The 16243-nt window shown below is 39.4% G+C and overlaps 1 pseudogene across 1 annotated transcript; it reads left to right on the top strand.

Annotated features, from left to right (window-relative positions):
• The first annotated feature begins 219 nt into the window (after window positions 1–219).
• Window positions 220–13143, top strand: LOC143626761 (protein NRT1/ PTR FAMILY 4.5-like; annotated as a pseudogene). Its single transcript, XR_013152479.1, has 8 exons — window positions 220–314; window positions 2716–2933; window positions 3252–3482; window positions 4226–4263; window positions 6531–6730; window positions 7022–7031; window positions 11878–11994; window positions 12080–13143. The product of XR_013152479.1 is annotated as a protein NRT1/ PTR FAMILY 4.5-like (transcript).
• Window positions 13144–16243: the final 3100 nt, after the last annotated feature.

The following is a 16243-nucleotide window of genomic DNA, read 5'->3' on the forward strand; positions in this document are numbered from 1 at the left end:
TTAGATACAATGTTGGCCCCACTTATATTTCTTTTTAAGCCCACCCTTCACTTCTGCATTACCCTCACCCATTTCGCTACATCGTACTAAGATTGCTGATCTCTCCCTTTCTCTCTCATTTTAATAACCATGGTATGCTTCTCCACATCTCTATCTCTGTGTATGTATATACATAATTACATACATACATATAGTAACTTGTGCATGCCTGCAGGGTGAGGAGAAACTAGCACCGCGACATAAATTACTTAGTAAGATGAGCTTCAAGTCCATTGAACAAAAGGGTGGCTTCAGAGCTTCTGGTTTCATCTTTGGTAAGCAATACTTGTTCAAATATCGATCGGCAACAAAAACCAAACGGATTTTTGTTCGACTAATGGGAAACCATGGTGCTTGTGTTGAATTCATATACTCCAATTGAAAATATCACATACAATATCTCTGTTGAGTTAGAAGTTAATAATGCCTTGTTTTTTAACATCTTCATATAGCTCAGAGGGTAGCAAGTATAAACTTAAACTAATCTTCTACTTGGTCTCATGGCCACCCTAGGGTAGTATGAACAGGACGGTTAGTCGATGCCAGTAATAATTCGGGGGTCAAAATGGTATATACATATTAATATTTTTTTTTATAAATTCTATACAGATCTTAATAATCTCAAATATATTAGGCCCAAAACTTTTTTTTTATCTATAATTTACTTAAGCCTATGAATTTTTTTATTTTGACTCGGCCGAGATATTTTAATTCTCGGAGACGGCCCTGTCTAGTCTCATTAACTATCCCCTAAAGTTTCCGGTTTGCCCGTTGGGCTCAAATTTTTGTCATCTCTATTATGAGGAATTCAAATGAGTGTTTAAACGGAAAATTTCCAAAATATCTTACTTATGGAGAAAGAATCCATTTTTATCCCCGATACACTAAGACTCTAAAAATGTCCCCTCTAAAGATGTCGTTGACTACACGTTTGGAGGCCAAACGCGTCTTCGATGATGGGTTTGTAAACACGACATCAACGACGCGTTTGGCCTCCAAGCGCGTCGTCAATGGCGTGTTTGGCCTCCAAGCGTGTAGTTAACAGCGTGTTTGGCAGCAAGTAGTCAAAGACATGTTTGACCTCTTGTTTATTTTTTTAATACTATATTATTACAGTTAATTTTACTAATATTTGGTTTTCTTTTATAACTTTTAATATATAAAGTTTTATATAATTTCGAATATACCATTGGGACGTACTTATTGCTACACCCTGACATAGATTTTACTCAAAACCAACCGTGTCAAATTAATATCGAAATGTTTAATAAAATGTGACCTGAAACAGTTTAAATAAAATTTATGCCAACACGAAGATAAAAAAAAATAAAGTATGTCTCAATGCTATATTTAAATTATATAAAATTTATATATTAAAGGTTATAAAAGATAAAAACAAATATAAATAAAATTGATTATAATAATATAATATAAGAAAAAACAAACAAGAAGCTAAACATGTATTTGACTACGGATTTGGAGGCCAAACACGTCGTTGACTACAAGTATGTCGTCAAAGACACGTTTGGCCTTCATACGCGTAGTGAAAAACATGTTTGAAAAGGTTATTTTTGAAATTTTCTAAAGTTTTGGAGACGAAAATTAGGGCTGTAAACGAACCGAACGAACACAAACAAGACCTTGTTCATGTTCGTTCATGCAGGAAATAATTTGTTCACGAACATTTACCGAACGAGATTTTATGTTCATGTTCGTTCATTAAGGAAATGAATGTGTTCACGAACGGTTCACAAACAAAAGCGAACACAAATAAAATCGACAGAGCGTAGAGATTGAGACCGACGTATTCATTAATGTGAATAATGAAAGCATGTAAATGAATCGAACAAACACAAACAAGGACATGTTTGTGTTCCCTCATTTAACTTTAAATGAATACGAACACTTAATCGAATAAATATTTATTCTCATTCTCGTTTATTTAAAAGAATGAACATTTGTGTTTGTTATATGTTCGTTTGTTTATAATCTAAAGGAACATAACTGAACAAAGATAAACGAACATAAATGAACATAGATGAACAAATGTAAATAAACACAAACAAACATAAACGAACATAACTGAAAACACTTAAATGAACACAAATTAAAAAAATATAAAACCTTTGTAATTAGATGACTCATCCAGATAATAATTAACTATTTTCTATTAATACATAAACGAACATAAATAAACACACATTAACGAACGCTCATGAACATAAATGAATGAACGGTACATGTGTTCATGTTCGTTCGTTTAATTAAACGATAACAAATTTTTGTTCGTGTTCGTTCGTTTATTAAATAAACGGACATAAGCAAACTTCCCGCCGAACGGTTCACGAATAGTTCACCGAACGTTCGGTTCATTTACAGGCCTAACGAAAATTCTCAATCCATAAGTAGGACATTTTGATAAATTCATTTTTTTACGTCTCAACTTAGTTTTTCTATCCAAGTAAATGAAACACAAGTCTCACACATGTCACCACTTTTCTTGTTGACACATTTATTAAGAGCTCGACTTACCAAAAGCGGTTTATTTATGCATCACGCAGCTGAATATATTAAAAAAAATCAAGTAGTGGTGCCATAAATGCATGTTGCTCCTATGGATTTATAGAAATTTCCAGTAACATTAATTTTCAGTAAGCAGCTTCTTTACATTTGCAGGGTTGGTGGCACTGGAGAATATGGGATTTATTTCAAATGTATTGATTATGTTCACATACTTCATGATGGATTTGAGTTTTAATATTCCAGGGGCTGCCAACACAGTCACAAACTTCATGGGCTCAACTTTCATACTGTCAATCATCGGTGCTTTTGTTTCGGACACTTTCATCTCCAGATTTCATACTGTTTTAATTTTTGGACTTGTCGAAATAGTGGTAAACACACAACAATCATTATTAACATCAAAACATCTATACCTAATAAATAAGTAACTATTCATGGCCACATGCTATAATTTGTGAGCCTGACAAACTTTTTTTCGCTTCTCTTATTTCATCTAAATATATAATAACTTCACAACTTGCAAATTTACCCCTTCGAAATATATAACTTCACAACTTGCAAAAATAAAGAAAATTAACTACAGTTTTTGGAATTAAGTTTCCTTCATTTAACTTGTTAATATACCCGTTAAAAAAATCCACAGTTATTTTATCATCTAAAGTACACCATTTATGGGTGCATGATGGCAGGCTTTCATAATAATGACTATTCAAGCTCATGACACTAGTCTGCATCCAAAACCTTGTGGTGGCAAGCAGAGTTGCATGGGAGGAGGAATAGGGGTAATGTTTTACACCTCGCTAGCGTTGTTGGCGTTAGGGTCTGGTGGTGTTAGAGGTGCTCTTGCGGCTTTTGGTGCAGACCAATTTGACACCTCTAAACCAAAAGGACTCAAGGCCCAAGGAACCTGTAGGGGTATGGTACTAAAACCTGGTTCTACAACCCTAAATCTATTATGTTTGGCTTATTTTATTACATGGACTAATACAACGTTATTGGGCTGAGGGGGTTTTGTGGAGGTAACCCTAACTGGGCTAGGCCCATTAGGGTATCATGATGGTGGCCATGAGACTCTCTATATAAGGAGGTCTCCACCTCCTTATTGAGGGGTGATGCTCAATAAGAGCCACCACCACTTTTTTGTGTCTGTAAACAAGAGATCTTAGGATTTCTTAGCAGTCACCTCCACACCTCCAAAAAGCCATCGCAGGTCTCAACATCGCAGGTCTCAAGCACAGCTGCAGAAGAGGATCAAGACGTGGTTCGTTCATCTCGAAAATCCGTGGAAACATCGTCATGGATCAGGTCAGATTCATTTCGTGCTTCGACATTGGCGCCATCAGTGGGACGGCAACGAACTGCCCTTCGATCTTCATCTCGGCTGTCAGATCTCTCCCAAGAAAAACACAGATCTGGAAGTTTACAGAAAAAGGCTTCAAGGCTTGTTCTATTAAAGCTCAAAAAGATCCATAGATCTAAAAAGAGGCTTCCAGATCTGTGCAAAAAGAAACGGCCTGATTCGAATGATCAGGTCTCTGGATCTGTGATGGTTTTAAATCTGCTCCGGGCTTCAGATCTGTCCAGATCCGATTTACAGATCTAGGTCTAGATTACAGACCTGGATTTTAGGTCTAAAGTTGCAGATCTGACTCTAAAATTGCAGATCCAGAAAGTACCAGACTTCCACCGCCATGTACGCGCGCCCGCGGATTCTCACTCCACAGCCGTGCATGTGCCGCCGCGGAAACCACCATCTGGGCTTTGCGCAAGAGACCTCCGCCATGCACGCGCACACACGAGTCACCACTCCATCGCCGTGCATGTGCGCATCAGGCCTCGCGCCAAACTTCAAGGTTGGGAATCCTCATAATATCCCGTATGGCTACGCGCCAAACTTCAAGGTTGGGAATCCTCATAATATCCCGTATGGCTACGCGCCAAACTTCAAGGTTGGGAATCCTCATAATATCCCGTATGGCTACGCGCCAAAACTTAAAGGATGAGAATCCTCATAATATCCCATATGGCTACGCACCAAACTTAAAGGATGGGAATCCTCATACCACATGCTCACGCATCACATATGCTCACGCATATCACACATGCTTACGCATCACATGTTCACACATATCACAGTCTACGCGCACGCGCATGCAACATCTGCGCGTGGCGCATAACACAAAACCAAAGTCTACGCGCACACGCATGCAACATCTGCGCGTGGCGCGGGACATAAAGTAGCTCGTAAGCCGCCTCACGCGCAATCTCCACTATTATTACAGCTCGTAAGCCGCCTCGCGCGTAAGCTGTTATTATTCTTATAGCTCGTAAGACGCCTCGCGCGCAAGCTGTTATTATTCATACAGCCCATAAGACGCCTCGCGCGCAAGCTGTCATTATTCTTTTAGCTCGTAAGACGCCTCGCGCGCAAGCTCTATTATTATAGCTCGTAAGCCGCTTCACGCGCAAGCTTCATTATTCTTACAGCCCGTAAGTCGCCTTACGCGCAGGCTTTATTATTCATACAGCTCATAAGACGCCTCGCGCGCAAGTGTTATTATTCTTTTAGCTCGTAAGACGCCTCGCGTGCAAGCTCTATTATTATAGTTCGTAAGCCGCTTCACGCGCAAGCTTCATTATTCTTACAGCCCGTAAGTCGCCTTACGCGCAGGCTTTATTATTCATACAGCTCATAAGACGCCTCGCGCGCAAGCTGTCATTATTCTTTTAGCTCGTAAGACGCCTCGCGCGCAAGCTCTATTATTATAGCTCGTAAGCCGCTTCACGCGCAAGCTTCATTATTCTTACAGCCCGTAAGTCGCCTTACGCGCAGGCTTTATTATGCTACAGCTCGTAAGACGCCCCTCGCGCGCAGGCTTTATTACTCACAGCTCGTAAGCCGCCTCACGCGCCAGCTTAATTATTATTCTCAAAGCTCATAAGACGCCTCTCGCGCGCAAGCTTTATTACTCTCACAGCTCGTAAGCCGCCTCACGCGCCAGCTCAATTATTATTCTCAAAGCTCATAAGACGCCTCTCGCGCGCAAGCTTTATTACTCTCACAGCTCGTAAGCCGCCTTACGCGCCAGCTCAATTATTATTCTCAAAGCTCATAAGACGCCTCTCGCGCGCAAGCTTTATTATTCTTAGCTCTTAAGTCGCCTTTCGCGCGCAGGCTTTATTATTCTTAGCTCATAAGACGCCTCTCGCGCGCAGGCTTTACTATTCTCATTGCTCGTAAGGCGCCTCACGCGCAGGCTATATCATTCTCAGCTCGTAAGACGCCTCTCGCGCGCAGGCTTTATTATTCTTAGCTCGTAAGTCGCCTCTCGTGCGCAGGCATTATTATTCTTATAGCTCGTAAGCCGCCTCACGCGCAGGCTTCATTATTTTTACAGCTTGTCACCATCATGGGGAAAACCTCCCAAAACTCAGACAATAAAGACAAGGCCAAAGAAAAGGGAAAAAACCGCCTCACACCTTATAAAGTCCAGCGCTCCACCTAGACGCTTGCGTGCCCAGGAGCAACACTGGACTTGGGGGCTTGTAGGGGTATGGTACTAAAACCCGGTTCTACGACCCTAAATCTATTATGTTTGGCTTATTTTATTACATGGACTAATACAATGTTATTGGGCTGAGGGGGTTTTGTGGAGGTAACCCTAACTGGGCTAGGCCCATTAGGGTATCATGATGGTGGCCATGAGACTCTTTATATAAGGAGGTCTCCACCTCCTTATTGAGGGGTGATGCTCAATAAGAGCCACCATCACTTTTTTGTGTCTGTAAACAAGAGATCTTAGGATTTCTTAGCAGTCACCTCCACACCTCCAAAAAGCCATCGCAGGTCTCAACATCGCAGGTCTCAAGCACAGCTGCAGAAGAGGATCAAGACGTGGTTCGTTCATCTCGAAAATCCGTGGAAACATCGTCATGGATCAGGTCAGATTCATTTCGTGCTTCGACAGAACCTATTTCAACTGGCTTGTACTAAGCACCACCTTGGGTGCCTCTATAGGGGTGACTGGTTTTGTGTGGGTTAGCACCAATCATGGCTGGTGGTGGGGTTTCTGCTTAGAAACCATTGGTTGCTTCTTAGGTTTTAGTCTATTTCTCCTGGGGAAGCCATTCTACAACATCCAAGTTCCAAAAGACAGCCCTTTTCTGAGTATTGGCCGGGTACTCTCTCTCTCTCTCCCTCTCTCGATGTATGCACACGTGTTCGTATGTATGAAAGTACAATCAAGAATCAAATAACAAGAGATCATATATAAAAGAGAATTGAATATTCACAACAATAGAGATTTACAAAACCATTAAACAAGTTTAACCTTCAAGGGTGGTGACTCTTAAACACCAGATTCTTCTCTAACGGAGGTCGTATTTCTGGATCTTGTTTCTAGTTACTAGCTTCCTACCATAACCTCTTGAAGGTCATGCGCCCAACACAAGTTGGCAGATATTGGCAGGTTTGGTGAGGTTTTTGGTAACGTGTTCTCAGCATGGATGCCCGAAAAAGGAAAAAGTTAGCTTTAATGAGTTGGTTTTCATGCTTACGAGAATGTGTTTTGCCTCTTTTCGAATTCTAGACTTGTATATGTTCACATATACACATGCACGCATGCACACATAAAGTGAAGAAATCTTCTTGATCCATATTAGTTCTTCACTTATAATAGAACTAATTTACTCAGCTAGTATATTGTGTCATTATTGTAATTGTTTATAGTTGGTGTATCTAGCTTGTAATATTTATTTATATATAATCTCTTGCTCACCCTAATTTGGGTTGACGTTTTCCTATTTTTCACATGGTATAGAGCCAGATTTTTTTTTCACCTCCCTAAACCCTAACCCTACTGCCGCCTCTCATCTTCTGCTTCGTTATGGCTTCTTCATCTTCTGCCTCTGCCATTGATGGAACCCTCCCCATGTCCACCATCCTACACATGCTAAATATTAAGCTTTCTTCAACGAATTACTTGCAGTGGAAAAATCAAATGGTTCCTCTCGTATCTTATTAGAAACTACTTGGTCATGTTGATGGATCTTCTCTTCCTCCTGCCGCTACCGTTATTGTTGAGGAAAAATCGGTTCCCAATCCAGATTATGCTTCTTGGTTTGATACTGATCAACGAGCCATCATCCTTCTCCATTCCTCTCTTTCTGAGGAAGCAGGATCAGAAGTTCTTGGTTTGTCGACTTCCCGGGGTATTTGGGCGGCCTTAGAATCTGCCTACAGTAACTTCTCTATTGAACGTGTTCATACGTTACGTGATCGTCTTCGTCAATTAACCAAAGGTACTCTTTCAGTTTCTGAATTTGGCAGAAAGTTTAAAGGTTTTTGTGATCAGTTAGCAGCTATTGGTGAACCTGTTGTTGATTCAGAGAAGGTACATTGGTTTCTTTGTGGTCTTGGACCATCTTTTGAGTCTTTCTCAACGGCCATAAGGGCTGTAAAACCATTACCTGGTTTTCGCGATTTGCTTTCTCAAGCAGAGAGTCATGAGTTATTTTCACAGTCTCTTCATGGCTCCTCAGCTCCACCTGCAGCCTTCAATGCTGAGCAGTCTCGTTACCATTCTCAGAACCGCGGACGTGGTCGTTCTTATGGTTATCTTAGTTCTGGTTATAGGGGTGGTAATACTGGTGGTTATAGGGGTGGTAATGCTGGTGGTTATAGGGGTCGTAGACCACCATGTTGTCAACTTTGTAAAACTGATGGTCACTTTGCAAATGCATGTCCAACTTTACCCTCTTATGCATCCTACGCCATCCCCTATGAAGCCCACCTAGCAGAAGCATTTCATGCTCAATGTGCCTTTAATCAAGCTACGGCTCACATGGCCCCATCTCTAGCTCATGTTTCACAAGCCTCTCCATATGTTGGTAATGCAAATGTGACATTTGGCAACGGTAATATTCTTCCTATTTCTCATACGGGTCATACCCAGCTTACTCCCGATATTCAATTACGTGACGCGTTGGTGGTTCCTAATTTGACAAAACCTCTTCTGTCAATTAGCAAACTAACAACCGACAATCAAGTGAATGTCTTACTTTCTCAACCATTCTTTTATATTCAGGACAGGGTAACGAAACGGGTTCTAGCAAAAGGAAGATGTGAGCAAGGTTTATATGTCCTGAATGATTGGCCTAAAGAGTTTGCTGCTGTTGCTACTTTGGGAACTAAGGCGTCGTTTGAAGTTTGGCACAATCGTTTGGGTCATGTGGAGTTTGATGTTATTTCTTTTTTAAATAAGTTGGGTTGTCTTTCTGTTACTTCATTATTGCCAAAACCAAATGTTTGTTCTTCTTGTCAATTGTCAAAAGCACATCGTTTACCATTTGAGTTGAATGAAAAACGTTCTTTACATCCATTGGATTTAGTACATTGTGATTTATGGAGGCCATCTCCAGTAACATCTATACATGGATATCATTATTATGCAGCCTTTGTTGACGACTATTCACGTTTTACGTGGTTATATCCACTGAAATCAAAATCAGATTTTTACTCGGTTTTGACGGCGTTTATGAATTTCGTTCAGACACAGCTTTCCCGCAAGAATAAGGTTTTTCAAAGCGATGGTGGAACGGAGTTTGTCAATAACAATGTTAGTACTATCTTTGCCACAAACGGTACCTTTCACAGATTATCGTGTCCTTACACGCCTGAACAAAATGGTCGCGTTGAACGGAAACATCGTCATATTGTGGAAACTGGTTTGGCTATGCTTTTTAATGCTCATGTACCCGCTTCCTATTGGGTGCATGCATTCAGCTCCGCTGTTTATATTATTAATCGTCTGCCGACACATGTGCTCAACAACAAGTCTCCGGATGAGCTCCTCTTCTGTCGGGCATTGGTTTACAATAAGTTTCGTACCTTTGGTTGTCGGGTTTACCCATATCTACATGCTTATGCAGATCATAAGCTTGCTCCACGAAGTCTTCCGTGCATTTTTATCGGATATTCTTCTCAGTACAAAGGGTATCAATGTCTTGACTTGGCAACCTCTCGCGTTTATGTTACCCGTCATGCTCGGTTTGACGAATCCCTTTTTCCTTTTGCGGGTCATTCATTTTCTCAAGAACCGAATTCCCTTGATTTATCAAATTTCTTGGATGATGTCATTGTTGTGTAAACCGAATCCACACAGTCATCGATTTCCTCATCGCTGCAAATGGCCCGTACACATTCACCTTGCCCCACTTGTTCAGATCCTGCTTACTCACAATCAACCTTTGGGCCTAATCCACCGTTTATATCCAGCCAAGCTCCACCTGCCCCAAACTCTCCCATCATTGGGCTTCATACACCTCAAGCTGCCCAGCAAGATCCTCTAACCGCTGCCCAGTCCACTTCACGAGCTACTGGGCAGTCTGCTACATCTACTGCCCAGTCTGCTCAGCCCGAATCCCATGTCCCTGTTGCCTCTTCTCATCCAATGCAAACCCGTTCAAAAGCCGGAATTTTTAAGACACGCCATCGAGCGGATCTCGCTTATGTGGATCATCATCTCCTATACTTGGCTTTATTTGTGAATCATGATCCAAAAGGTTTTAAATCAGCCTCCAAAAACTCACAATGGATGCTTGTAATGCAAGATGAAATGACTGCACTTAGACAAAACGATACTTGGGATTTGGTTCCTAGACCACAAACGCCAATATCATCGGTTCCAAATGGGTTTATCGCACTAAGAACAATTCTGATGGTACCCTTGAGCGCTACAAAGCACGTCTTGTCGATCAAGGTTTCACCCAAATTCCAGGTTTGGATTTTTCACATACGTTTAGTCCGGTTGTTAAAGCCTCCACAGTTCGTGTTGTTCTTTCTTTAGCAGTCATCAACAGCTGGCGGCTTCACCAACTCGATGTGAAAAATGCTTTCTTACATGGTTTGTTGGATGAAACGGTGTTTATGGAGCAACCACTGGGTTTTGTTGATTCTCGTTTTCCACACCATGTTTGTCGGCTAAAAAAGGCCTTGTATGGTCTCTAGCAAGCCCCTCGTGCTTGGTTTCATCGGCTGAGTTCGTTTTTGCTTAACAATGGCTTCACCTGTAGCCGTGCCGACACCTCGTTGTTCATTTTTAAACGAGATTCCTGCATCATGTATCTTCTCGTTTATGTTGATGATTTGATTCTCACTGGAAATCATGAAGGTACTATGTCCTCGTTTATCTCTTGCTTGAATCAAGAGTTTGCAATTAAAGATTTGGGTGATCTCAGTTACTTTTTAGGACTCGAGGTAATTAATACATCTGATAGTTTATTCTTGAGACAATCCAAGTATGCTCATGATATCCTTCATCGTGCATCTTTGCTAGACTCAAAGCCAGTTTCTACACCGCTTGCTCCCAATGAAACATTCACCTCCACTGGTCCTCTATTCTTAGACCCCACGGTTTATCGTTCACTAGTTGGTGCCCTTCAGTATTTAACTATCACTAGACCGGACTTATCTTATGCTGTCAATCAAGTGAGTCAGTTTCTTCAGGCTCCTACGGTTATGCACTTTCAATGTGTTAAACGCATTTTACGGTATGTCAAAGGCACCATTTCGTTTGGTCTTTCCTTCACCAAACCGCCTAAAACCACTATTCTTGGTTATTCTGATGTGGATTGGGCTCGTTGCATTGAGACACGACGCACGACTTATGGCTACTCAACTTTTCTTGGAGGTAATCTTGTTTCTTGGAGTGCTAAGAAACAACCTACTGTCTCTCGTTCGAGTTGTGAATCTGAGTATCGGGCCATGGCAAATACAGCTGCCGAGATAGTTTGGATTACTCATTTGTTACAAGAACTGCATGCCCTACCACCCGACCGTCCCACGTTATTGTGTGACAATTGAAGTGCCTTATTTATTTCTCAAAATCCCGTCTCGCACAAACGAGCCAAACACATTGATCTGGATTATCACTTCATTCGAGAACTTGTCTCCTCGGGAAAGCTATACACCAAATTTGTTCCGACTACGCTTCAGGTGGCTGGCATCTTCACCAAAAGTCTTTCACATGCTCAGTTTGCCTATTTTCGTTCCATGCTTCACCTGGGTCCTCCACCATTTCGCTTGAGGGGGGATAATAGAACTAATTTAGTCACTTGGTATATTGTGCCATTATTGTAATTGTTTATAGTTGGTGTATGTAGCTTGTAATATTTATTTATATATAATCTCTTGCTCACCCTAATTTGGGTTGACGTTTTCCTATTTTTCACAACTTATTATCTTATTCCAAATATTATGCCATATTGTTTGGGAATTCCTTTTTAATAACAGACTCAAACTTTGATTGTATGTAGGTAATTGCTCTTTGCTTTTAATAACAGAAAGGTAAAACTACCGGAGAATCATGAAGAATTACATGAGAATAACACAAATAAGGGTGGCAAAAAACTCACTCATACCAGTCAATTCTCGTGCGTCTTACTATCCGATTCCAACAGTCAAGTTGCATTATTAGAGTAATTCAACTAAAATCTTTATGGGTTTTATCTATTTCAGTTGGTTGGACAAAGCAGCAATTGTTCCAAATAATACAAAACCAAGTGAACTTGCACCATGGGAGGTATGCACTGTGACACAAGTTGAAGAAGTTAAGATCTTAATAAGAATGCTTCCTATTATATTAAGTACAGTTATCATGAACACCTGCTTAGCCCAGCTACAGACATTCTCACAAGCCCAAGGCAATATGATGAATCGAAAGCTAGGAAACCTTGAGTTCCCTGCAGGCTCAATTCCTGTAATCCCACTTGTATTCATGACTGTTCTTCTTCCTGTCTATGAGTATTTATTCGTACCCTATGCCCGCAAATTTACAAAACATCCTCAAGGCATTACACAGCTCCAAAGAGTCAGCGTCGGGCTGGTTCTATCCGCCATTTCCATGGGAGTTGCAGGAATTGTGGAAGTAAAGAGGAGAAACCAATCAAGAATCAATCCACTTGAGCCTATCAGTCTCTTTTGGCTCTCTTTTCAGTATGGTATATTTGGAGTTGCAGATATGTTTACACTAGTGGGATGGCTTGAGTTCTTCTACAAGGAGGCTCCTGTAGGGATGAGATCGCTTGCCACTTCATTCACATGGATATCGATGTCTTTCGGTTACTTTTTAAGTACTGCATTGGTGGATAGTGTGAATGCTGTTACAAAGAGAGTGACTCCAAGCAAGAAAGGATGGATTACAGGACTTCTTTTGGACAATAACAATCTCAATTTGTTTTATTGGTTCTTGGCTGTGTTGAGCTTGATAAATTTCGCAATTTACTTGCTTTCTGCCACATTGTACCAGTACAAAAAGGAAGATGATAGCCTACTGACAACCGAAATGGCATCTACAAATACTAGTATTGCGATGGTCAGCGCAAGTGAAAACGAATTTCCAAAGACTGCAACCGAAGATGTTAAAGACTGAACAGAACATGAAGAGTTGATGGGTTTTAGAACGGTTTCAGTTTCGGGTTGAGTTTAGCGATTCGCAGTCTCCACCCTCTCTTTTTTATTTCTCTTTTTGCGCATGTCTTACCCATAATTTGTGCTATTCTAAGACAACCTGAACGCTCTTTGATTGTCTTTAGTTATTTCATTTTAATAAGTTCATTTGAATATGCATGAATGGTGCTCACAATTTCCATTATAAAAGGAAACGTTCTCTAAATATGTATCAACATAATTATAGATATATATTTCACAGCTACAGGTTTTTGTAAGCGGGCGACATTTTCAAGACACACTAAAAGTTTAATGTAAATGGTTAGCGTTTAGATGGTTGAATGTTTTAAGAGGCATCGGGTGATTTGGGGCTGAGAGATAATGAAGTAGTCGGTGAAGAATGACTCTGAAAAAGAGTTGTGTGAATGAATATGACGTATCAAGTAACCAATAAAGGAATCAGAGAGTCTGTCAAATGCTTGATATGATGTCTATTCAACTAACGAGGGCTCCTTTAAATAGTACATATATAACTACAACATAAATAGAAGACAATCATCAAATAACAAACGATCAATATCCCCATTTAAATCAATGTTCTCTTGCTCCCAACCTTCCTGTTAACATGCATGACTTTTCAGTACAACTTCCTTAACACGTCTACCAGTTGATCTTGTGTGTAACGTGACTTTAGTTCCACCTGATGCGTTTCCACTAAGCTCTTAATGTGATGTTACTTAATATCAGTGTGCACACTTCAATTCTGCATATTGCTGGATTTTTATTATTTTTTATTTTTTATTTTTATAAAAACACCGTAGATGAGTTATCACAGAATATAGTTGTTACCAGGGCCGTCTCCGAGAATTCAAATGCCTAGGCCGAACATAAAAAAAAGGATCGTACGCCCTAACGGATAACGAAATATATAAGATAATTTTTTTAACCGACATTAACGTTATAACAATAAAAATAGCAAAAATATAGAAATAAACTCAAATACAATAATAGCTAACGGCTAACCGATGATTCGTGAAGCTTTCCTAACATTCTTAACAGCAAATTGTTTGATCATATCTTCGCAGTTTATATTATCTAAGATTTCGCTCTCAATAGCTATCATCACCAATCCATTATGTCTTTCTTGAGCATTGTGGATCGTAAATAAGATTTTAATAAGTTCAACTTTGAAAAACTTCTTTCTGCGGATGCCACCGTGACAGAAAAACTTATTATTTATTTATTTATTTTAATTAGTTTGGGCCTAATACCACAAACGAATTATGGGAACACAAAATTCTTGGGCCCAATATGTAATAAGGGGATCACGATTTATATCTATTCTATAAAAAAACTTATGGAAATACATACAATTGTCCGGGGTGCACTACCCTCAAGCCGGCAATAGTTGTTGCCATTTCCTGCTTGTATCCCAACTCGCCTAACAATTGTCTTAACCACTGCGCTTGACATGAACCCTTGGTGGCTGCAACATACTCAACCTCTGTAGATGATAGAGCCACAATTCTGTTTTACTAACATAGAGCCCCAACTATTTGCTTCTTAGAACACCGTGAGATTGCTGCTGATCCCAACAAGAACACATTAGCTAAAACACTCTTTCTGTCATCAAAAAATGTTGCCCGGTAGTCACTGTTCATATGCTCTAACATGATCTCTTTACCGTGTTCATGCCAAATCCAATAACCAGTTGTTCTAGCAACATAAATCATAGAACCCGTTTTGCAGCTCCAAGTGACCAGGTAGAAGACTTATACATGTACCTAGAAATGAAGCCAACTGCAATTGCTAGATTAGGAATTGCATGTATTGTTGGAAGTAATTTCGGACTTCAAGTCACAAGTCAGTGAACTTGAGAGACCAATGTTGACAAGCTAGTCATATGTGTAACAACTCGGTTTTCCACGTACTGATTCAAACCCGTTACTCGACCAGTTTTATATTCGGGAAATTTTAACACCGAATCGAGCTTATCAAGAAATTATACTACATTTTATATTTGTTTATTATATTTATTTAATAAATATTTAACTTTGGAAAATATATATTTTTCACCAAAAACTAAACTTTAATCCTCTAATGTTTCCATCTTCAATCTATAAGGACATATTTGCAATTTCTGTATAACATTTTAATCCATTTAACCAGACCCGTAATCCATACCCGTTTACCCAAACCGTGACCCGTTTATCTTGCTTGAGCCACAATGTTCGTTCTAAATTAAGAATTGAATCATGTTTTTGATCCTCCTTGCCATTATCGGCCTAACCGCCATAGTTAATTAGGAAACAAGATCATCTATAACGCGTAATCGATATATTATGAACCGTCTTAAACCTAAAATCAATTATATGTCTTAGGACTGATTATAATTCAATTCCTCTCATCCACACCTCTCTAATCCTAGCGCAAACCAAACCCCTATGGATAATTGAGTTATAGAAGTTTGGAGATACTTCATTCGTCTTCGTCTTTGGGCCGGCACTGTGGGAAAAATTAGACTCGTGTTTAAGCATCGTTTCATGTAATTAAAACATGAATTAGACTCGTGTTTAAGCATCGTTTCATGTAATTAAAACATGAATTAGGCTCGTCTATCATCAGTGAACATAAACCCTAAATCAATTTAAACAAACGATTAACGGATTGGGCAATTTCAAAATTAGGGTTTTTATTTCAATCTGGTTATAATTGGCTTCTGTATATGTAAATCTGATTGTGTGTTGAACCATTTAGCCGGCGATTCACCCGGGTTCGAGTCTCAGCCATGTCGTTTTTGTTATTTTTATTTTTTATATGGTTTTAACTTGTTTTAATGATTTATGATATATTATAATTAATATTAAATATCAAATAACAATATTTTACTTAACCGACATCATAATGTAAACGTTTCATGTCAATAAATCTCATTACAAATTTTCGTGTGTGTATATATATATACATATATATCGTATTAGTAATAAACTGTCATTATTTCATTAAAACCCGACATCAATATGGAAGTTTCTCAAACGTCTTTATCAATTTACTCATATTTATTATGTATGTATTATTTGTTTTAAACAAAATAATAATAACCGTATTAAACATGTTAAACGTGTTAATGTATTTTTACCACCAGATTTCTTTAAGAATTCCAAGACGTAAATTTTACGATAATTATATATTTAAACGGATGATATTATAATAGATCTCAACTCATATTTATTC

Source organism: Bidens hawaiensis, unplaced genomic scaffold, assembly GCF_021521415.1.
Source record: "Bidens hawaiensis isolate Kalapana, Puna unplaced genomic scaffold, B.hawaiensis_p1.1 tig00004497_1, whole genome shotgun sequence".
NCBI classification, from domain to species: domain Eukaryota; kingdom Viridiplantae; phylum Streptophyta; class Magnoliopsida; order Asterales; family Asteraceae; genus Bidens; species Bidens hawaiensis.